Source organism: Pogoniulus pusillus, chromosome 23 (assembly GCF_015220805.1).
Source record: "Pogoniulus pusillus isolate bPogPus1 chromosome 23, bPogPus1.pri, whole genome shotgun sequence".
In the NCBI taxonomy this organism is placed as follows: domain Eukaryota; kingdom Metazoa; phylum Chordata; class Aves; order Piciformes; family Lybiidae; genus Pogoniulus; species Pogoniulus pusillus.
The window spans coordinates 21,464,138-21,486,584 of NC_087286.1; positions in this window are offsets into that span (position 1 = coordinate 21,464,138).

A 22,447-nucleotide genomic window follows, 5' to 3' on the forward strand; every position below is an offset into this window, starting at 1 on the left:
CCATCCCTGGAGGTGTTCAAGAAAAGCCTGGATGAGGCATTCAGTGCCATGGTCTGGATGACAGGATAGGGCTGGGTGCTAGGTTGGGCTGGATGAGCTTGGAGGTCTCTTCCAACCTGCTTGATGCTATGATCCCACATCCCCCTCCCCCTTGCTCCTGTCAGTTGAAATGTTGATCATTTTAAGTAACTGATGAAACTACTAATTTTAAGTAATTAGTCTGCCCAACAGTTTCTTCTAGGAACTGGAGCTGACCCAGTTTCTGAACATAAAGTCTGGGAAATGCTCTAGCAGAAGTGCTTAAAAGTTTGCTCAGAGATCATACACCAGAGCTTAATGCAGTGATTCACAGGATCACAGCTCACAGGAGGTCAGGGGTTGGAAGGGACCCAAGGAGATCATCCAGTCCAACCCCGCTGCCAGAGCAGGACAATGCTATCTAACACAGATCACACAGGAACACATCCAGACAGGCCTTGAAAGTCTCCAGAGAAGGAGACTCCACAGATTCTCTGGGCAGCCTGTGCCAGTGCTGTGCCACTCAAAAGAAAGAAGTTTGTCCTTACATTTAAGTGGAATATTTCCTGCCCCTTGCCCTTTGTCCTGTCATTGAGGCAGGCCCCAACATATTTTCACCTGCCCTTTAGATACCAGAGCAAAGCTTGGGGGAAAGCATAGAATCATAGAATTCTCCCAGGTGCTGGAAGGTCTAAACCATTTCCCATGGTTATTTATCTATGGGTTCAATAACCCAACCATTGACTTGGTGCCAGTAGAACATGAGAAAAATCATGCATGAGAATGGAGAGAGCCTGGATCGCTCTGAAACAAAGTGCTCTCTGCTCCAATTCCAGCAGCAAGTCATCAAGTCATGATCTCTGCTTGTGAGCTACAGCCTACAGGTTCTCATCCAGCCTGCTTCTAATTTCTGCCTGGTTTTCATTTCTCTTGAGGGACTACAGAAGAGCCAGGTGCAAAGTTCTGCTACCATTCAGCCTGCATGCAGTTGCATCTTTGAGTCTGGACCAGCCTGTCCAGGAGACTGGATGGGGATTGAACACGTTAGAGATGGTCTGCTGGGCAGGTGAGAATATATTAAAGCACTGAGAAAAGCTTCAGAGTCAACCAGAGTCAAAATGGAAACCACAGACGATCTCAGTTAGGAAACCAGTGGGAGAATGGCAGGATAAAAGCTGATTCTGATCTTGCCAAGCATATAGGCTTGTTGGCAGGATGGGTAAAGTGCCTTAGATGCTCTTCACAAATGTCAGTGTACATCTTAGCTGAATGCCTTGACAGAAACTCCTGTCTCCCTCAGTTACAGAAGCAGCCTGAGGTGATTAAGCTTCCAACATACATGTCCTAATGAGATGCCCATTGAGAACTCCTGAAACTGCTGTGTCCTAGAGCTGGTTCCTGAGGAGGATGAATTTAGATCATTGCTTTTCCATGCAGCCAAGGATGGCTCCCCGGGAGAGGGAGGAGGGAGGCTAAAGCAACACAACGGACAGGGAGGTTTAGAGAGCTGCTGTGTGCACCCTGGTCTCTGCTTCTCATGCTAAGAAGCAATTGAAATATTAAAGGTAATAAAACATGATTTAGTTCATGCTGTGAACTTCAGTTATTTACTTCAATCCACGCTTTGCATTTTATCTGCTGGGCCTCAGACTGTCTGTGTTGATAAATCACCATGTTCCGAGTACAGAAGGAGGGAAGAACACTTTATTTCATGACTATCCAATTATGAAAGCAGGGGAGGAGGTAAAAGTGCATGAATCACACAACTTTTCCCAGAGTTATCAATATCTGTAGTCTCATCCTTATTTTACCCTTTCTCAGCCAGGGATCCTCAGCCCTCTTTTAAGGACAGAAAGAGTAATTTGTCCAAGAAGACAAAGACAAAAATGAGGTTTCCCAATACGATTAACCTTTTGCCTGCACAGTAACACTGTGCTGAGTACAAAACATCCCCTCCAGGCCAGGGAGCCTCTAGACCCAGACCCTTTCTGCTGAAAACCCCAAGCTGCACTTAAAACTTGTAGCACGAGGAGGTTGTCAACAGCAGCAGAGTGATGTTCAGAGAGGAACTGTTGGTGTAGTCTTAGGAGCCTACTCTTAAAATGATGAATTGTGACACTAATTGACAGAGTCCCTGATAATTAAATGGAAGGTTGAAAGGGATTCCTTTCCCCCCTCCCTCCCATTTCTGTCCTTTAGCTATCCCCAGCAAAGGACAAAATATCAGTCATAACTTCCACTCAGCAGAGCTTTGTCACTTTATCTCTGATTTAAATGTTATCTGAATGTTAGCTCTTTACATTTGCTCTCTTTTATGTAACAAAAAAGGCAAAGTGGTCATAATAGGGGAACAGAAAAGCAACCAAAAAAAAAAAACCAAAACAAAAACAACAACAAACCCAAACCAGCCAAACAAAGAAAAAAAACCAACCCAAAAAAACCCCACCCCAAATGTCATGAGAAGGTCATAGAATGCATATTGGCTATGGCAAGGAATGGGGCATCTCCCAGCCTCTCTGTCTGGTAAACAAACACTGAAGGAAGTTTTTCTCTCTCTTGCTGTTGTTTGTACATTTCTAAGTGTACTCCAGGCTGGGATAAAGTGGCAGATTGACAACTCTGCTTGTTGCCAGGAGAGTGACAGCACAGACCGCAGGCAGGGTGAGGCACCATCCTGCTAGGATGTTTCAAGCCTGCTTTGGACCAGACTAGGACAAAAGAAAATATGTGGAGCGAAAGATCCAATGTGTGGCCTGCATAATCCTTTGTCTCTACAGTCTAACATAGATGGTGGTTGTACGTGCCAGGTTCTAGAAGGACAAATGAGAAGAGGGGCAAAAGCAGGCATGAACATTTCTAGGAAGCAAAGACTTGGCCAAGATTTAGCAACACAGTGATTGCAGGGTGGTTGGGTGCCGTTGTTTCTGGGGGTGCAAGTGAAAACACCTCGGAGAGCTGATGTCCAGAAGGCACAGAGCACTCCTCCTCTGCAAAAACTGCATCTCTCAAACAGCACACCTCTCCTCAGAACCTCAGCAATGCTTCTGAGCACCCAGCTTACCTACAAACAGGACATGAGAATGCCAATAGCTTGTGGCAAGTAGGGAATTTCTCTCTGTAAATTGCCTTAGGATTCTACCCAACCAAACTTCCACTAAAAAGGAAAGAAACTGCTAGACACACAGGTTGCTAGGAAGTCCTTTAGAAACCTAAGCAATTACTTGACACCTGAGAATATCCCCATCACATGAGTCAGGTAGCTCAGGTGCTTTGCAAGCTGTGTCTACTTTTGCTACAGTGGAGGGGGGTTACAAGTGTCCAGAACTTCATCAGTTCTCACTCATCCAGTGTGTAACACTGAGCCAGAAGCCGTGTCAGATCCATTCTGCTGCTGCTGCTAAACGTTGCACAACAAAGTAAGACAAGGCTGGATGAGGCACTTAGTGCCATGGTCTAGCTGACTGGCTAGGGCTGGGTGCTAGGTTGGACTGGATGAGCTTGGAGGTCTCTTCCAGCCTGCTTGATTGTATGATTCTATGCAACTATCACAGAGACACTTATCCACCCATTATAGCTTGCTGTGGGAACAGGGAAAATTGAACATTTCCTTCACCTCCACTCAGTTTGGGAAGAAAAAGGACAAAAAGTGCCTCTTTTAAACAGAGAGGTTATATCACCTGTGGGACAACTGTTATGTAAAGGTTTGCTGAGGATATCCTCTTTAAATAGAAGCTGTGGTAAGCTAAAGCATCGCTCCCACCTCTTAACCCTGCAGGTGGCACATCTGATAGACAAAATGGTATCATGGTGCTTCTCACCTAGGTGTCAGATCACAGCCCAGGAAATGTCAGGTCAGCTTTTGGGAGCCCACTTTCACAATAAACTGTGTAATCTGTGGCTGGAGAACCTCTAAGCCTTCCATTTATTGTTTCCACAAAACTTGCTGTCAGGGCAGAAACAGCTCAGCAGAGGTGGATGTATGCACAGAGGCTGCTGCTGGAGTGTCCCTGCAAGGTCTGTACCGACCGACGCAGCTGCAGGAAGGGGAACCCAACTGTGTTGATTCATCAGCTCCTGCAATTAGTTGCATTTAATTGCAGGACCACACAATAGCAATTGATGAATTAACGAGTTGGCAGGAGGTGATCAAGAGAACATAATGTGGTTTTCAGAGTTTTATGACTGATGTTGCAATGTGAAAGAGAAGAAAGAAAACCAGGGGAGAACAAATGTTTCCATCCATGCCCCTTCCTGTCCTCAGGAACTGTAGAGGTTAGCAGGCAAAGAGGAAAGAATCATAGAATCAAGCAGGCTGGAAGAGAGCTCCAAGCTCAGCCAGCCCAACCTAGCACCCAGCCCTATCCAGTCAACCAGACCATGGCACTAAGTGCCCCAGCCAGGCTTGGCTTCAACACCTCCAGGGACAGCCACTCCACCACCTCCCTGGGCAGCCCATTCACATGCTAATCACTCTCTCTGGCAACAACTTCCTCCTAACATCCAAACTAGACCTCCCCTGGCACAACAGAGCTCCTATAAGAGTTAAGGTACATCACAAGAAGCAACTCTTGCACTGAAGGACCTGAATTAGATAAAGGAGCAGAGATGGATAGGATAGGATAAATGCAGTGTTGTTTTCTCTATAGCTCCATGGAGTCCCAGCTGGATGCACGAACCTGCACTTCTCTGTGCAGAAGACACATGGCAGAGCCTTGAACTAAAGCCAAAGTTTCGCATTTAAGACACAGTCTCAAGTTGTGCCAGGGGAGTTCTAGGCTGGATGTTAGGAGGAAGTTGTTGTCAGAGAGAGTGATTGGCATTGGAATGGGCTGCCCAGGGAGGTGGTGGAGTGGCCGTGGCTGGAGGTGTTGAAGCCAAGCCTGGCTGGGGCACTTAGTGCCATGGCCTGGTTGATTGGCCAGGACTGGGTGCTAGGTTGGGCTGGCTGAGCTTGGAGCTCTCTTCCAACCTGGTTGATTCTGTGATTCTACGATTCTAAGACAAGTTGTAGACTAATGTTTAACTTTACAGATGCACTGAAGTTCTCTTTGCATGCTTAAGAACTCTAGGAACTCAGAAACAGCAAATGCAGTTCCCTGCCTTTGAAAGCAGCAACACCTCTTCCAGAAGCTGCTTTCAAGTCATCTTTGACTTACCCAATACTTTGCCTAATCTCATTCTTGGCTGCCACTGACTTTCACATCAGGGATGTTTGCCAGTTTACCCTGGACAATGATAGTTCCCTGAGCTAGGACCATCATAAAGCCTCTCTGATTCATTTTTGTCCTTTTATTTTATTCTTATTCCCGTTACTGCTAAGCTTCCCCTGCTGGGAAGCACTCTGGGCTGGGACACTGAGCACATTCATGTGGTGTTATACATCTCCTTCTGTCTTTGTGATGTAAGGAACCAGTGTCCATGAGGGAGCCTGAAATGCAAAGCAAACCATGGCCACTTCAGTTTGGAAGCAGAGCTGAGGAGAAATTACCACCCTTTGGAAAACCAGGAGCTTTAGAGCCCCCACAAGGCTTCTCAGCTTACAAACCACTTGCTCTCTGAGGAGGGCAAAGTGTTTTGATGCCTTTCCTGGTGCACATCTCGGTGATTCCAGTTCAGATGTTGCATTCATAGGATCACAGACTGGTAGTGGGTTGGAAAGGACTCTGGAGGTCGTCTAGAACATGCAGTGCCTGCAAAGCTCCATCGCCTAGGGCAGGCTAGGAACACATTCAAGGGAGGCTTTGGAAGTCCTGATCCAGTGCTCCATCATCCAGATTTGTACCCAATGAGCAATTAGATAGGTTCCAGCAAGCCAAGGAAGCAGTTGGCTGAGCAAAAGAGTTATTTGAGGCTTGAGTCATGGTGGAAATGAACCTCCCTGGACCTTGAGGCCCCAGCCAGGATTGTGAAATCATTGTGTGTCTGGAGATCTCTCCTCTTCTCTGAATAACAGCTTTGCTCAGTTGGCTTTTGGAATCCATCTATTTTTTTGTCCTAATAATTCTACAACAAGGTCTTGGGGGAATTTCTCTTAATCCACAACATGCTCATGTTTCTGTTTGTCATAACCTAAATTTAGGCAAAGAGCAAACTACAGTCCAGTTATCCTCCCTGCTGAAAGAGAGGCTAAGAGGGAGCTTTTGCTATTTGCAGAAGCTAATGGAGACACAGCTTCTAACTCCCTCTTTGCCTCACAGGCTTGAAGCTGCTTCTTGCTTGCTGTTGAAGCTGGTAACTGGTAATAAAGGCAGCAATTAGTTGTATGTTGCAAGATGCCCAGTACAGAGGCTATGCAGGAGCCTCATTGCTAAACAGTATTCAATATTTATTCCTGAATGTAAATTCCACTGGTTGAAATCTTGACACAGTCACAACACCACATATTTCATTCAGTTTTTCCTCTGTAATTGTTCCCAACTGCCCAACAGCTCTGAAGGATGAGTCCCATTGAGAGCAGGAGTTACAATGGCTGTAGTGGCTCTTGCTTCGCAGATAATCTCAGGAGCCTGAGGGCTGAAAATGACCACATTGTGTTTGAGCCAGGGGCAAGGAGTGCACTGCTGAAAAGCTGTTTGATGGGCTTGATTTTTACACCCTCTGTCTTGTCTGTGTTTTGTTACTTCTTCCTGAGGACAAGAAGGATGACACAAAAGGGCAGAGAAAAAGTGAGGTGCAAGAGGGATGTAAAGAATAAATTGGTTGTGATGACCCTGGTTCGGCGGGGGGGTGGGGGTGAGTGTTTATTATAGAGTCACAGAATGGTTTAGGCGAGAAGGGACCTCAAAGCTCATCCAGCTCCAACCCCCTGCCATAGGCAGGGACACCTCCCACTAGAACAGGTCACTCAAGGCCTCATCCAACCTGGCCTTGAACACCTCCAGGGAGGGAGCAGCCACAACCTCCCTGGGCAACCTGTGCCAGTGTCTCACCACCCTCACTGCAAACAACCCTTTCCTAACATCCACTTTCAATCTCCCCTCTGCCAGTTCAAACCCATTCCTCCTCATCCTGTCATTAACAGACCTTGTCAGTAGTCCCTCCACAGCCTTCCTGGAGCCCCCTTCAGATACTGGAAGGCCACTTCAAGGTCTCCTCCAAGTCTTCTCCTCTCCAGGCTGCACAGCCCCAACTCTCTCAGCCTGTCCTCACAGCAGAGCTGCTGCAGCCCTCTCAGCATCTTGGTGGCCTCCTCTGCACTGGCTCCAACACTTCCATGTCCTGCTTGTGCTGGGGGCTCCAGAACTGCTCCCAGGACTGCAGGTGGGGTCTGAGGAGAGCAGAGCCAAGGGGCAGAATCCCCTCCCTTGCCCTGTGCCCACACTGCTCTTGCTGCAGTCCAGCACAGGGTTGTGTCTGGGCTGCACTCACACTGCAGGCTCCTGTTGAGCTTCTCATTACCCCAGACCCCCAGGGCCTGTTCCTGGTGCAGTTGGGAGAAGCTGACCTAGAAACTGACATGCATACATATTTTAGGAACCAAACTTTTGGAGGGGGTGTACAGAGGAAAGAATGGAGATTGAGGGCCAAAAGGATGACATCTCTGCCTGGAAACCATATTGGCATGACACTGGCTATATTCAGGACTAGTTTAGTGCAAGTTCAAGACCTTATCAAGTCAGAGCCTGCAATGGTGGGCATAGCAACACCCAGATATTTTCTTTAGCTGGACTCTCCTCGATGGCTTTGCCATTGCTGGGAATGCTTGGCAACTGCTCCTGAACCCCTCGGCATTTCTGCTGCAAAGGTGGTAGTGCTTTGCAGTGCTGCAGTCAAAGACAACACCAAGAGGACTGAGCTCTTGCATGTAATCTGGACAATGTGTTGTTTACCTGCTCCTCAGACATGTCGATGAAATTTCACTCTGCTCACTGGTACGCCCCAGGGTGCTGCCTGTCTCCTAAAGCTTCAGCTAGTTCAGCTGGAGGAGAGGCCCCTCTGGGAGATCTGAGCATTAATAAGGCATGAACTTTGCTTCCTACCTTCATAGAAGGCAATTTGGAAGACAGTGCTAAACATTTTGAAAGACAAAATCAAGAGGCAAATATTTTCACAATACAAATCAACACCAGTACAAGGAAAGGAGAAGGGAAAAAAAACACCTAAGGAGTTTTAACATAATTGCAACTTGTTAGTTGCTTTAAGCAAGACTTGGGCATTGAAACAAAACCCAGGGTGGAGGAGGTGGAAAAATACAAATATTATTATTACAACATGTAAACGTGGATGTTTTAGCAGGAAGACTTGCCATAAGTGATCACAAACTAGAAACTTGCCCTGGAAACCAAAAGTGAATGGCTGGAGTCCCGAGCCCAGACAAGGGAAGGGCAATCAGCAGGCTCCATCTCGCAGAAGGTGCACAGAGGAGACTTGCACAGCCATTCAAAACCAAACTAAACTGATCTTGGCACACAGCTGACCCTGCCCTCATTGTTACTGCCTAAAATGTACGAGCTGCATGGCAATGATTATCGTTTCATCGAGGAAGGAGAGAGAGACTGCTCCAGGCTCCCCAGGCTGGAGTTACAGCACCTTGCCTTCCACGTACCACCCCTCTGCATCTCCAGGACCGCTGCCCGTGTGGCAGGAGGCTGTGGCTGAACCTTTGGCACTGCCTGCTGCAGACAAGACACACTTGCTGAGCTGATGTTCACAGTCCTTTGACACTGGTCCCTTTTTATTGTTCCCTTTGAGCTAGGTGATGTTAGACTGAAAGCACATGTTGGCTGTTTGGATAAGGAAAATCATGACCCACCAGCACATATAAATTACAACTGCTTTTGTTGCTTCTTATTAGCAAGAACAAATTGAAGAGGATGTGGTTTGCACTCACCCTGACGAGGTCTCAGATCATGTCTGTCTCCAGAGCAGGCTTTGGGGCTAAAGAGTTGTGTGTTTCTGCTCTTCCATGATGTAACCTGGCCCATGCACTGAGTTCAGGCTGCGTCACGATCTTCAGCAGGAATTGCTGCTGTGAGGAGGAGAGAGCATGAATGATTAAAAGGAGCCTTGAGCAGCCCAAGCTGCAAAGGCATTCGACAAAAAGAAGTCTATGTTGCTGTCACAGTAATTAATGCTGAAGAGCATTTTGGAGCCATGAATATTGTACTTAAGGAATTATATCAGCCTGTTAAAAATGCACCATGAGAGGGCACATTTCATTTGACTTGCTTTCAGAGAGGAACAACTAATAATGCAAAGACATACAGCCATGCCAGCAGGGCAAATCAGCCTTTCTGCTCTTAGGTTGTTGTAACCAGACTCTTTCAATTACAGGATCCCAAGTATGTGTCCAGTTGTTAAACTGAAGCTTATCAAGATTCCAGCACTGCTGTCTGATGTTGCTAATGAGTTACCAAGTGTCTCAGATGGGCACTCCCTGGTGAAAAATGAAGGCTTTCCAAACCTTGCATGCTGAAGCAAAGGTGCTTGACCACATGTTCTGTACAGCCCCTCTGCCTCAGGAAGCATTTGTTACACCTCTAAATCTGTGGTACTAAAAAGGTGAGAAGGTTGCTTATAAATATCAAAAGGCCTCATTACAAGGAGACTACATCTGTGCTAGTAAATGCAATGGTCTGGGGCCCTGAGCACAGGGAGCCCAGCACAGCTTTGCTGTGTGTAGCTAAACTCTTCTTCTGCAACAAAACACTTGGGGCTGTTCCCTGCTGCCTCTTGGCATTTCTTGTCTGGATCTGTCCTGAGGAAGGTGTAGCATCTCCATTGCTGGAGTGTGTTACAGAATAGGTTAAAAAACGTCAGGAATAACTTTAAGCTCTACCTGAACCTGCCTTGGGACTGGAACTTGGAGTCTTCCTGCTGGCCTCAGTGCTTTCAGTTCTGTTAGTTGATAAATATATCACTTCTTGCCCTAAGACATGCTGCAATTTTTCTAGGCTCTTTTCAGGTCTTACCTTTACCTCAGTTCAGAAGTGGCTGCAGGAGGTGGTGAAGTAATCCTTGCTGACACCGATTTTTGTATTGTCTGTCTGCACACAATGTCCCTTGGGATCCAGCCCCAGGACTGAGCGTGGACTAGACATGACTATTTTAGCCATCACATTTCTCCTCAAGCTGTGGGATGCTGCTCTCCTCTTCGATGGTGTCATCTGTCCTCTTCTTCCACATTTTTGTTTGCTTTGTGCAAGTGTTCCTTGAGTCTGAACTCAACAGAGAGGTCACTGATGGAAATGCTGCATTGAAACGCTGGGAAGTGAGAGCAAAACCTCTGCTCAGCTTTGAGGGAAAGCTTCTGGTTGTTAGGATGCATTATGAAGCTGGCTTCTGTGGCAGAGGAGAGCACCTTGGAAGCACAGGGGCAGAGATTAGGTACCCTGTGTACATTGCACCTTGGAGGCACAGGGGCAGAGATTAGGTACCCTGCGTACATCACAGAATCATAGAATCAGAGAATCAACCAGGTTGGAAGAGACCTCCAAGATCACCCAGCCCAACCTAGCACCCAGCCCTGCCCAACCAACCAGACCATGGCACTAAGTGCCCCAGCCAGGCTTTGCTTCAACACCTCCAGCCATGGCCACTCCACCACCTCCCTGGGCAGCCCATTCCAATGCCAATCACTCTCTCTGACAACAACTTCCTCCTAACATCCAGCTTAGACCTCCCCTGGCACAACTTGAGACTGTGTCCTCTTGTTCTGTTGCTGGGTGCCTGGCAGAAGAGCCCAACTCTCAGAGGTGCTAATAAGTGGAACAATCAAAAAGCAGAAGATGCAACCTGTGTGGTGTTGGAGCTATTTCAGTGATTGCTTTGGGTGTGTTCTGTGTAGGAGATCCTTTGCTTCTGCACCTCTTTGCCTTTTCTTAAGAAAAAAATAATCTTTCTTTTGCTTCTTTATTATATTTTTTGCTGGGGGAGGGCAAGGGGGCAAAGAATTAGAATTGTTCCTGAAGCTTCTTGAGGAATAAAACAACACAAGGTGCATTTTAGGAAGAAAGAAGCACACTGTGCCTTTTTTTCCCACTGGCCTACTGCCTAAAGGAAACATTCACTGGCAAATCTAAAACTTGCTCAAAACCCTTTGGAGAAGCAGACTATTATTAAATTATTTATTTTATCTTTGAAGTGTTTCCATTTTTATCCTGTTAAGGATTTCTCTGTAAGAGCTGGGGTGCCTGAGAATATTTGGCCTGTAGTGATCTTTGAAACAGAAGCCTCTTTTCTTTTTTTCCCCCCTTTTCTCTCTGTCTTTTCTTCTCTCCTACTTTCTCCCTCCTAGTTTCTTCTCACAAATGAATGAGGATCTGTCTGATGGGCAGAGACTGCACTCACTGGGGGAACTGAAGGTCTTTAGTGGCTGGAAACAACCAGGGTCTGCTTTCCAATGTGTTTGTTCAGTTCTTGCTTTCCTTTTTTAAGAGCAACAGACCTGGCAGAATCAGAAAGGGTGGGAGACATATTCAAATGCTCTCAAGTGCTTATTAAAATGTTATGTAATTAAATGTTAAGATCATGCCTGTAGCAGTGTCTTTTGAAATGACTGCACTAGCTGGGCCTTCTGAAACCAGCACGGCCAAGTAATTCATTTGCAAGGTTATCAGCCACTGAGATGCATGCCTTGGGGATCTAATTTAATGGCAGAGCTCCCACTGACTTGCACGGGCTTGGACAGGGCCTGAGGAGAGCCCTGCTGTTGTTTCCTAACGTGGTCCTCGCAGGCTCAGAGGACAAAAAAACTGCTTAGCCATACAGCAAGCACTGTGAGTCATGCTGGGGTGAGCTGCTGGTGAGACCCTGAGAGGGGTAGCAGCAGAGCTAGTAGGGCTGAGCCCTCCGTGGGTGGTGGGTACAGGGCTCAGGAAGGATGCTCTGCTGGATGCTGGATGTGGTTCTGCTGTCAGCAGGAGCTGTGCTGCTCGAAGATGCAAGGACCATCACTGTCTCTGCAGGGCTTCTTACTAAACAGCAGAAGGAGAGGACAGTATCAAGGCAAGGCTGTGAGCCTGGTAGAAATGTGCCTTTTACACAGGGCTTCCCTTTGCAGGGCAGCCTCCAGGTCCCCACAAGGAATGCACATGGAGTAATGCTGCTTCAGGCCCAGGAGGCAGACAGGGTCTGAACCTTGGGTGCAGCCTGGGTGCAACGAACACCTGTGTGCCAGCAGCCCCATCCCTCTGCGTGGGAGGCCCCACAGTAAGAGGGTGAGCTGTGCAGAGTTAGACGTGCACAAGAGTCAGATAGCACAGAGGAAGGGGTCTCCCCTTGGCAGGATTAGGACCATGTGTGTGAGGGAGCGCTTCCACGCAGCTGAGCTGAAGCTGAGCTCAGCAGTGAGGAGTCAGCACAGCAGGTCCCAGTGCAAAGGGGCTGAGGAGGCTGTTGGTGCTGCTTTCTGCAGTGCCAGCCCAGCCCATGCTGCTCACTGATCACCCTGGGGAACTCCTATCTCCCAAGATTATCGGTAGTGAGAAGTCTCCTCTTTTAGCCAGTTGTCTGCTTGAAGGCAGGGCTGAAACACCCTGAAAGGCTGCTCACAGAGCTCCATTCGTGTTGCTGAACTTCATTCCACAGGGGAGGCCTTCTGTGCTGGTCTGTTTTGCCTTGTGTGACCTTCTCCTTGCTGTCTTGACTCCATATGATGATTAGGTAAATGAGTTTGATCTTTCCCGTAAGTAATGAGCATCTTCACTCCTTAGTGAGTCTGGGATGCAGCAGAACATCTCACACTTCCTCACTCAGCATATTGCCTGTCATTAGAAATCTGCTCAGCTTTCCTTCACTTCTGAGGCCAGCAAAGTGCACAGGGCTGCAAATGCCTTCGGGTGCTGCCTCTGCTCCCACACTGCTCCTTCTAAAAAACACTTGAAGCTCAACCACCTGAAAGTGCATCTCATGGAGGGAGACTTTGCTGCTCCAGATTTAGACCCACTCTGGCGTGGCCAGCAGCGCCGGGTCTGTGCAATGCCAGAGCAGCCAGCCCTGCAGGCCGGGGCTGGGCAGCTGAGTGCCTGTGCCACCAGGGGCTGGCAGCTTTGGCTCAGGCTAGAAACTGTGCTCCCACTCGTGGGGATTCCTGTTATGGGGGTGAATTGTGAATAGGTCTGAACGAGCACTAAGCCCCTAACAGATCAGTGGTCTTTTAGACCCAGTGCTTTGACCCCAAAGCCAGAAGAGATGTGCCACTCAGCTGGCTGGAGCCTGCTGCAGCATCCTTATTGTGATGGGAGAGCAGAAGTTCTCCAGGCCAGTCTGCCTCCTTTACAGGCCTTTTCAGGCTAAATCACTTAAGTGGACTGGAGATCTTGGAAGTCTCTTCCAGCCTGGTTGGTTCTATGATCCTATGTGAACCTGAGGAAGAATTTTTTTCCCTGTGAGGTTGGCAGAGCACTGGAACAGGCTGCCCAGGGAGGTTGTGGAGCCTCCCTCTCTGGAGACATTAAAGAACCATCTGGATGCATTCCTGTGTGTTCCACTTCAGGTGATCCTGCTCTGGCAGGGGGGCTGGACCAGATGATCTTTTGAGGTCTCTTCCAGCCTCTGACATTCTATGACTCTATGAAGTGAATGCAAACAATGATTATGGTAGCCAAAAGCAGTATCCAAATATTGATAATTGAGATGTTTGTGTTATTCTGGGTAGGCAGGACAACAGCCCAGCTTGTGCTTCCAGAGTAATCAGTGGAAGCCACATTTCAGCCCTCAAAAAGCCCAAGTTCCAGAGAAGGGCAGCAAGGCTGGGGAGGGGCCTGGAGCACAGCCCTGTGAGGAGAGGCTGAGGGAGCTGGGGGTGTGCAGCCTGCAGCAGAGGAGGCTCAGGGCAGAGCTCATTGCTGTCTGCAGCTGCCTGCAGGGAGGCTGTAGCCAGCTGGGGTTGGGCTCTGCTGCCAGGCACCCAGCAACAGAAAAAGGGGACACAGCCTGGAGCTCTGCCAGGGGAGGTCTAGGCTGGATGTTGTTAGGAAGTTCCTGGCAGAGAGAGTGATTGGCACTGGAATGGGCTGCCCAGGGAGGTGGTGGAGTGGCTGTGGCTGGAGGTGTTGAAGCCAAGCCTGGCTGGGGCACTTAGTGCCATGGTCTGGTTGGTTGGGCAGAGCTGGGTGCTAGGTTGGGCTGGCTGAGCTTGGAGCTCCTCTTCCAACCTGCTTGATTCTATGATTCTCTGATTCAAAGTTTGGAAGGGCCCTGCTAAAATCAAAGGCACTGTGTGTGCCCAGGAGTGTCCCTCAGGCAGCTGAAGGGTTTATAGAACAGAACAGGAGAGAAGGAAAGACATTTTCCTTGCTACAACAGAAGAATCAGTTCCAATAAACAACATTATTTTTGTGTCCCCTGAGTAACACTGTTTTTTTTTTTTTCCAAGCTTTTACATTTTCATCTACTACTTGCAAAGCCCTACACTCTAGTTCCTTCTTAGCAGATGGAATTTGGAGGGGGGAAGGAAAAAAAGTCTGTATGTGCTAGCATATCCATATGGCATTCAAGTGAGAAATCACTTGGCACATGGGGCCTCCTGTGGGGTCACAGCCTCCATACGTTCCTTGATGGGGGCAAAGGCTCCTGAAACTTGTTGCTGCTGCAACAGCAGGGGAATGGGCTTGGTATAGCCTGACATAGAAGGTGGGGGAGGAGGGAAACAAGAGATATGAACAACCCCCAAGGTGTTTAATTACCTATCTGCCCCTGAAACCTCGGACGCTGTTGAGAAGCCAGGCCTGGGTGCTTCTGAGGGACTTGCAGCCTTTTGCTGTGCAGTGATAGTTACATCAGAGCAAACATGTGCAGCTTTGCCACGCAGAATGCACTGCATCTGGGAGGAACCCTCTCCTGGATGGAGGGTCTGCAGAGGATGCTGCGTGCCATGCAGAGAGGGTTTAAGTGATGCAAGAGCCTCCTGTGGACTTCCAGTCTTCCTAGGAGGACAGGTGAGGACTGCACATGCTGCAGCAGGAGGAGATAAAAGAGACATCTCTGCATTGTTCTGAGCAGCTCAGCACTCCACTTAAGCCATCTGAGCAGCTACTTGAACACCGAAGACTGACTTTGAGCAGGGTCTTTTCTGTCATCATTTGAACTTAAGGAGAAGCTTCTTTACTGTGAGGGTGACAGAGCACTGGCACAGGCTGCCCGGAGAGTTTGTGGAGTCTCTTCCTCTGGAGACTTTCTACCCCATTTTGAACATGTTCCTGTGCAACCTGATCTAGGTCTACCTGCATTAGCAAGGAGGGTGAAATAGATCATCTCCAGAGGCCCCTTCCAGCCTCCCCCACCCCCCCAGTTTTATGACTCTCATTAGCTACACCTAACCTGGAGTCATTTGGTACACAGAGCTTTGAGTGCTCATCGGCTCGAGCAGGTTTGGCACCAGCCCTGGGTGTGTGTCTCTCTGCCCGTAACTCCCCAGCTGTTTGTGTGCCTGTCTGATGTATTTATTTCCCTTAGTACCCACCACTGCAGCATATAAGACAGGAATCATCCTCCACAATGCCAATTTCTTTTGGCTCCTCTCCTCTGTGTGTGTTTGGCTTTGCACTTTTCCTCTGAAGTTATGCCTGGGATTCTCAGTTATTCTACAATGTTGCTCAAACTCTGCTCAGATGAAGGGTCTACATTTAGCTTCACTGGGAACAGAGTCAGAGCAAGGCTCAGTGTTTCTGAGTATCCTGACCTACCAGAGAATCACAGAATCAACCAGGTTAGAATATACCTCCAAGCTCATCCAGCCCAACCTAGCACCCAGCCCAGGCCAAGCAACCAGACCATGGCACTAAGTGCCCCAGCCAGGCTTGGCTTCAACACCTCCAGCCACAGAGACTCCACCACCTCCCTGGGCAGCCCATTCCAATGCCAATCACTCTCTCTGACAACAACTTCCTCCTCACATCCAGCCTAGACCTCCCCTGGCACAGCTTGACCCTGTGTCCCCTTGTTCTGATGCTGGCTGCCTGGCAGCAGAGCCCAACCCCAGCTGGCTACAGCCTCCCTGCAGGCAGCTGCAGACAGCAATGAGCTCTGCCCTGAGCCTCCTCTGCTGCAGGCTGCACACCCCCAGCTCCCTCAGCCTCTCCTCACAGGGCTGTGCTCCAGGCCCCTCCTCAGCCTTGCTGCCCTTCTCTGGACACCTTCCAGCACCTCAGCATCTCTCTGCAATGGAGGAGCCCAGAACTGGACACAGCACTCAAGGTGTGGCCTGAGCAGTGCTAAGCACAGGGGCAGAAGAACCTCCCTTGCCCTGCTGCCCACACTGCTCCTGAGCCAGCCCAGGATGCCATTGGCTCTGCTGCCTGCCTGGGCACACTGCTGGCACACTGCTGGCTCATGTTCACCAAGCCTGTGTACACCAAAGATAGTCTGGGGTTGCAGTGTATTCATTGACAAACAGAAGTGCACCATGGCTTTCCCAGAAAATCAGAAGGGTTTCAGAGGCCCTGCAGATCCTTTCCAACCTGCCCAGGCTTAAATGTCTGTTGCTGCATTTCTAATTAAGAGCTAAAATAGCTGAGATGAAAGTGTCATGTAAAAGAAGGAAATCAGCTGAATTCAGAACTTTATTCAGAGTCATATCCACAGCCCCTTGTACATGAGTAAGTCAAGGCAGCAACTCATTTGTTTGCATTCCTTGCCAAGAGGAGGCTGGAGAGAAGTCACAGGACTGCAGCACTTAGAGAACCCAAGATTCTGTGAGACCAGCTCAGCTTTAGCCCAATGTTCAGCTTCTTTCCAGCAGGTCCATGTGATTGTTCCCAGGCTGTTTCACAGGGAACACCACACCACTGCTGCCCCAAGCCCCACCGAAGTGATGGGAAGCCTTGCAAGGAATGCAAGTGCAAGTGACGGGAAGCCTTGCATCCAGCTCCTTGCAAGACCTTCCTCTAACCAGTGCTGGGGATTCAGCTCCAGGTAGACAGATAGACCTCAGCATTGTGCCCCTCAGAACCTCTTTCCAAAACAAATCTGCTAGGTTTTATGGCCTTATGTTGAAGACTAATCTTTGTTACAAGCTCTGACACTGACTGCTCTTTAGTAATCACCTATGAACTTCAGTTGCTCTGGGTCAAGTCAGTTGTTACTTCTGTTTTCTCAAAAGGAAAGAAATCTCACCCTTCTCTTGGTAATTCCTTTGCTGGTGCCTACCTGGCCCCCGGGGAGCCTTGTAAGAGCTGTGTGCCTGTAAGGATGTCTTCTGCTAGCGATAGAGACGCCCCAGGCCCCAAAGAAAGCCAAATGTAGCTATGGCTTGTTAATCTCTTGCAAGTGCAAAGAGCCCATCATTATGTATGGACAGCTTTACAGCAGACATAAGCATTGCTTGGCATGGGTCCTCCTTTAATTGCATTATACAAACATAACAGAAAATTGACCCAAAGGGGGAAGACAATTTTATCCTTAGAACACTCCTCTGACTAAGTAGAGAGCTTTTAATTAAATTCCCTGTACCAAGTGACTGCCTGTCTCTCATGTTGAGCCTAATTGATATCAAAGCCATCCTTAAAATCAATATTTTTTCCTGGAAAAAAGCAGAAGGAGCAAATACCCTCTCCACCCCAACAGAATTCAATAAATAATTTGATAGTACTTGACTCCTAACTGTAATCTTTGTCTCATTTGAGCAGAATATAAAGTGAAAATTTGTCCCCACTGCCCCCCAGCATTCCCATTGCATCACAAATCAGGCAGCACCAAATGTCAGTATTCCTCCTCAGCAGGTCTGCTCCTTCCATTTGTTTCCCTGAGCCAGGCTGAGCAAGGCAGGAATTAGAAATCTTCGAGTGGCAACACATTGATGGGGCTTTTGTTACCTGCTTTGTACTTTTCACTTACTCACGATTACGGTGGCAATTGGATCCCATTAGAAGGCTCAGTGAGATCAAAGGCTTGTTAGAGCAGGCAGTAGACAAGCCCATGTTATTCCAAGCCTGCTCCAAAGGGCTTGCAGTGTACCATGCCCCTGCTGCAAACCCCTAAGCAGGGGCTGAGCCCCGCTCTTAGCTAAAAAGGTGTGTAGGTCCCTGCAAGGTGAGGTCCTGCTTCGATAAGGCAAGCACACAATCGAAGAGGCAGGCCCTGCTCATTACTTTTGCTTTCTAAACAGTCTCCTTCATCTGTCCTTCTTGCTTTGTGTAAGAACCCTGTCAATCTATCTTGTCAGAGCTGGCAAGAGAGCTGCTCGCTTTTGCCAGCAGCAGCTCAGAAATCCGAAGGAAAAGAGCAAGAACAAAAATGAAGCTAAACATGGTGGCTGGATGGGTTTGGTTGGGTTATTTTTCAATTACTCAGCCAGACTCAGTGAAGCAAGGACCTGAAAAGCTGGCACTGGTTACTGCCCCACCACAGCCATGGTTTAATCATAAGTCAAAGCTGTGGGCAGTCCTCTCAAATCACCTATAAAGGCAGGAACAGTCTCTGCAGAGGCCAATGCCTGGGGAGGGAGCATGGACCTGAAAGCTTAGCCCTGATCTTCAGTTTCTGCTCTGTAACGTCTCTCTGTTGCTATTGGCCCTTGGGGACTCTTGCTACAAGCACAATTTGCTCTCAAGAGTGTATGCTAATTGTGGCATTAGGGCTGTATTTACGATCTCTGGCTGGCTGTGGCAGATAAGATTGGGAGGAAAGTGGTACTGAATCTGCAGACAGATCACACCCATAAAGCATGATTTTGTGCCTCCCATGCACAGTGACACCTGAAGCATACAGAGAAAGTTGCCTTGGTATCACTGGAGTCAAAATTCATCCACAAGTTAGGTAGCCAGACCAGACCAGATCCGTGGACCTCTCAGCAGGCTTGTGCACCAGGATAACTACCTGAACCCTGCTTTTCAGCAGCAGCCAGCAAAGCAGTCTGCTGTCCTGTGCTTTGGGAAGAGTGAGAGCATGGAAAGATGAGACTATTTTATCACATTGTGCCTGGACCTTTAGTTCAAAAAAAGTTCCTTGAAATTTGTTTAGCTGCTAAAGTAGTCCCACACCCTCACACCTTTCTGGGGTCTACCTTCCTGGCTGCAGAAGGATCTCTAGCCCTCCCAAAAGGTCACCTTTTGAGGAGTTTCTCACTGGGGTCTGCATCCCACAAGCCTTTTACTGCTTTGCTGATGGCTTTGGCAGAGGGATCAGATCACCATGAGAGTGCATTTGTGCCCAGCAAACTCCCATGCTCAGCTGGGACTGCAGCTGGCAGGGGAGAGCTGAGCCAGAGCCCTCCCCAGTGCACAGAGGGTCCTCGTAGATAGTGTGTTCAGACACACCACCACTTCTCACCTCACAGAAACTTGTCTCAGCTACCTGCCATACAAAGAAAATATTTAGCAGAGTCTGGCCATGCATCTGAATGGCAGCAGAAAGCAAGGAGGACTGGAAATAAACACTGGCATGAGGGTGCCAAGGCTCAGGGTGAGCCAGGTGCTTGTGTTGCTGGTTTATAGGCTCTGCCAAATGATCAGAGCCTGAACCTGCTCCCCGCTGCAGTGGTGTAAATCTGAAGCAACTCAGCACAGACTCAGCCCTTCCTTCCTGCTCACGTTGATGGAGGAAGCTTTAGGCATCTTTGGAAGGGTCACCATAAAATGTCTGTGGCTGCAGGGAGGGCCCTGGCAGAACGATTTGCAGGCAGTTGTTATCATTATTAGACGTGGTAATTGAATTAGCAGTTATTTAGTTATTATTATTAGTGTAATAAATAATTCTTACCCTCCTTGGTCCTACAAGACACAGCCTGAGGAGATCCCAGTAAGAGGGAAGAGCTCCATTTGGAGGCAGCTACTAGAAAAAACACCCCAGTGAAGGAGGGACTAGAGGAAATTCTCATAACCACCCAGAAGGCAGCTTCAGCACACCCTGGAAGGCTCCAGGAGACAGCCCTTCCAGAGCTGTACTGGGTTCAGGGAGGAGTCACACGCAGAAATGGAGTTGTGGATTTATCTCTATGTATATATTGGATACAAGATGAATGTGGAGATGCTGGAGTGTGTCCAGAGAAGTGCCAGGAGGATGCTCAGAGGGCTGCAGCAGCTCTGCTGTGGGCACAGACTGAAAGAGTTGGGGCTGTGCTGGCTGCAGAAGAGGAGGGTCCCAGGGGACCTTCTTGTGGCCTTCCTGTACCTGAAGAGGGCTACAAAAAAGCTGGGGAGGGACTTTTTAGGCTGTCAGGGAGTGACAGGGCTGGGGGATGGAGCAAAGCTGGAGGTGGGGAGAGTGAGGCTGGACGTGAGGAGGAAGCTGTTGAGCATGAGAGTGGTGAGAGGCTGGAAGGGGTTGCCCAGGGAGGTGGTTGAGGCCTCATGGCTGGAGGTGTTTAAGGCCAGGCTGGCTGAGGCTGTGTGCAGCCTGCTCTAGGGTAGGGTGTCCCTGGGCATGGCAGGGGGGGTTGGAACTGGCTGATCCTTGTGGTCCCTTCCAACCCTGACTGATTCTGTGACTCTATGAATCTAGGATTTCTCTCTGCCAAGCACAAGGCTCAGAGTCCCCAGTGCAACCAGTTAACTTCTCTGTGCAGAGGCTGCTTTGAGATATGAGAAACATTTACTTGCTGATGGAGGTTGTGTGGTGACAACACAGCCTGTGAGGCAAGGCAGGTGGAAAGAAGAGTCTGTCCTGGCCAGCCTTTAACACAAGCCCAAGAGATAAGTGTTTCCAACACGGCATGCCAAAGCAAGGCAGGGAGATTTGTCTCCTACCCAAGCTAATGATGGAGCCATGTCACCATATGTGTGGTTAGTTTCCAGCAGCTCCTCACTTTTGCGGCACGAATGGAAGATGACAGATTGTATATTAGACAAATTACTCTTCTCTGGAAAGCAGCAGCCACAGAGATATCCAATTGCCTTCTCCACTCTCTCTTCACTGAACAATTTCTGCAGCATCACTCAAAGCCCTTTGCAATAAAAAGGTGGTCGGTAAGCAAGGACTACAGCGCAGCTCCTCAGCTCCCAGCCAGCACTTCCTGAGGCTATGCCCATGCTGGTGACCACAGCAGGCTGCCATCTATCCTCTGATCTTCCTGCCAATTGGCACAGCCATGCTGGCACCCACGTAGGCAAACTCTGCTCTGAAAAAACAGAGTGGCCACATCCCAGCTGCCTACTGAGAGCAGCCCTGCAGACTCCAGACAAATCCCTGCTGCGGGTGGGGGGTGTGCTCCTGGGGAAAGTGCCAACATCTGGCTAGAGTTTGAGCCAGACTTTGGACCTGTGTCTACTCTGTGTTGGGTGGCACGTAGGGTCTCCAGGATAGATTGGTTCCCTGACCTCAGGGCTGCTCCCAGGAAAGTCTCCAAAGAAGCAGATCCATCATCACTGTGGGAAGGAGATGGGAAATTGATGTCCTCAGGGGGAAGCCTTAGGGATTGCCTCAGACAATGAATTTGATAGCTGCCTCGGGGGCAGAAACTGAAAGGTAAACATGCTCCTTAAAAACATCCCCTCTCTGGGCATGCCCTGGTAAAGATGAGCTTTTTTTTCCACCCTGTTTGCAGCTTTCAGAGACAGATGGTGATTGCTCTTGCAAGCTCAACTTTTCAAGGCATCCTGGATGCTAAAGACTCATCAGAGCTATCAGCTGAACCTCTCATTCCCCGTGGTCATTGCTAAGGGTGCTATGTGTAGGGTCACTCAGCTGGTGTTGACAGCTGCTCTCTGAAGAAGCACTCTCTTGGCCTATTCTGCTTCAAGGATGGATTCATAGATCACATTAAGCACAGGTTGCCAGGGGTCTGGTGCTCCATGTTACCCTCTGTTTGGTCTGCATTCACTTTTGTCTCACATCATCCACCTTCCAGCACATCTTTCAGCCATCATCACTGAGCCAGCAGTGTGCCCAGGTGGCCAAGAGAGCCAGTGGCATCCTGGCCTGCATCAGGAATGGTGTGGTCAGCAGGAGCAGGGAGGTCATTCTGCCCCTGTACTCTGCACTGGTCAGACCACACCTCGAGTACTGCGTTCAGTTCTGGGCCCCCCAGTTTAGGAAGGACACTGAGATGCTTGAGCGTGTCCAGAGAAGGGCGACGAGGCTGGTGAGAGGCCTCGAGCACAAGCCCTACAAGGAGAGGCTGAGGGAGCTGGGATTGGTTAGCCTGGAGAAGAGGAGGCTCAGGGGTGACCTTATTGCTGTCTGCAACTACCTGAGGGGTGGTTGTGGCCAGGAGGAGGTTGCTCTCTTCTCTCAGGTGGCCAGCTCCAGAACAAGAGGACACAGCCTCAGGCTGCACCAGGGGAGATTTAGGCTGGAGGTGAGGAGAAAGTTCTTCACTGAGAGAGTCATTGGACACTGGAATGGGCTGCCCGGGGAGGTGGTGGAGTCGTCGTCCCTGGGGCAGTTCAAGGCAAGGTTGGATGTGCCACTTGGTGCCATGGTCTAGCCTTGGGCACTGTGGTAAAGGGTTGGACTTGATGATCTGTGAGGTCTCTTCCAACCTTGGTGATACTGTGATACTGTGATACTGTGATCATCCCAACCAGACCTAATTTTCAGCCTTGCTCTTCAG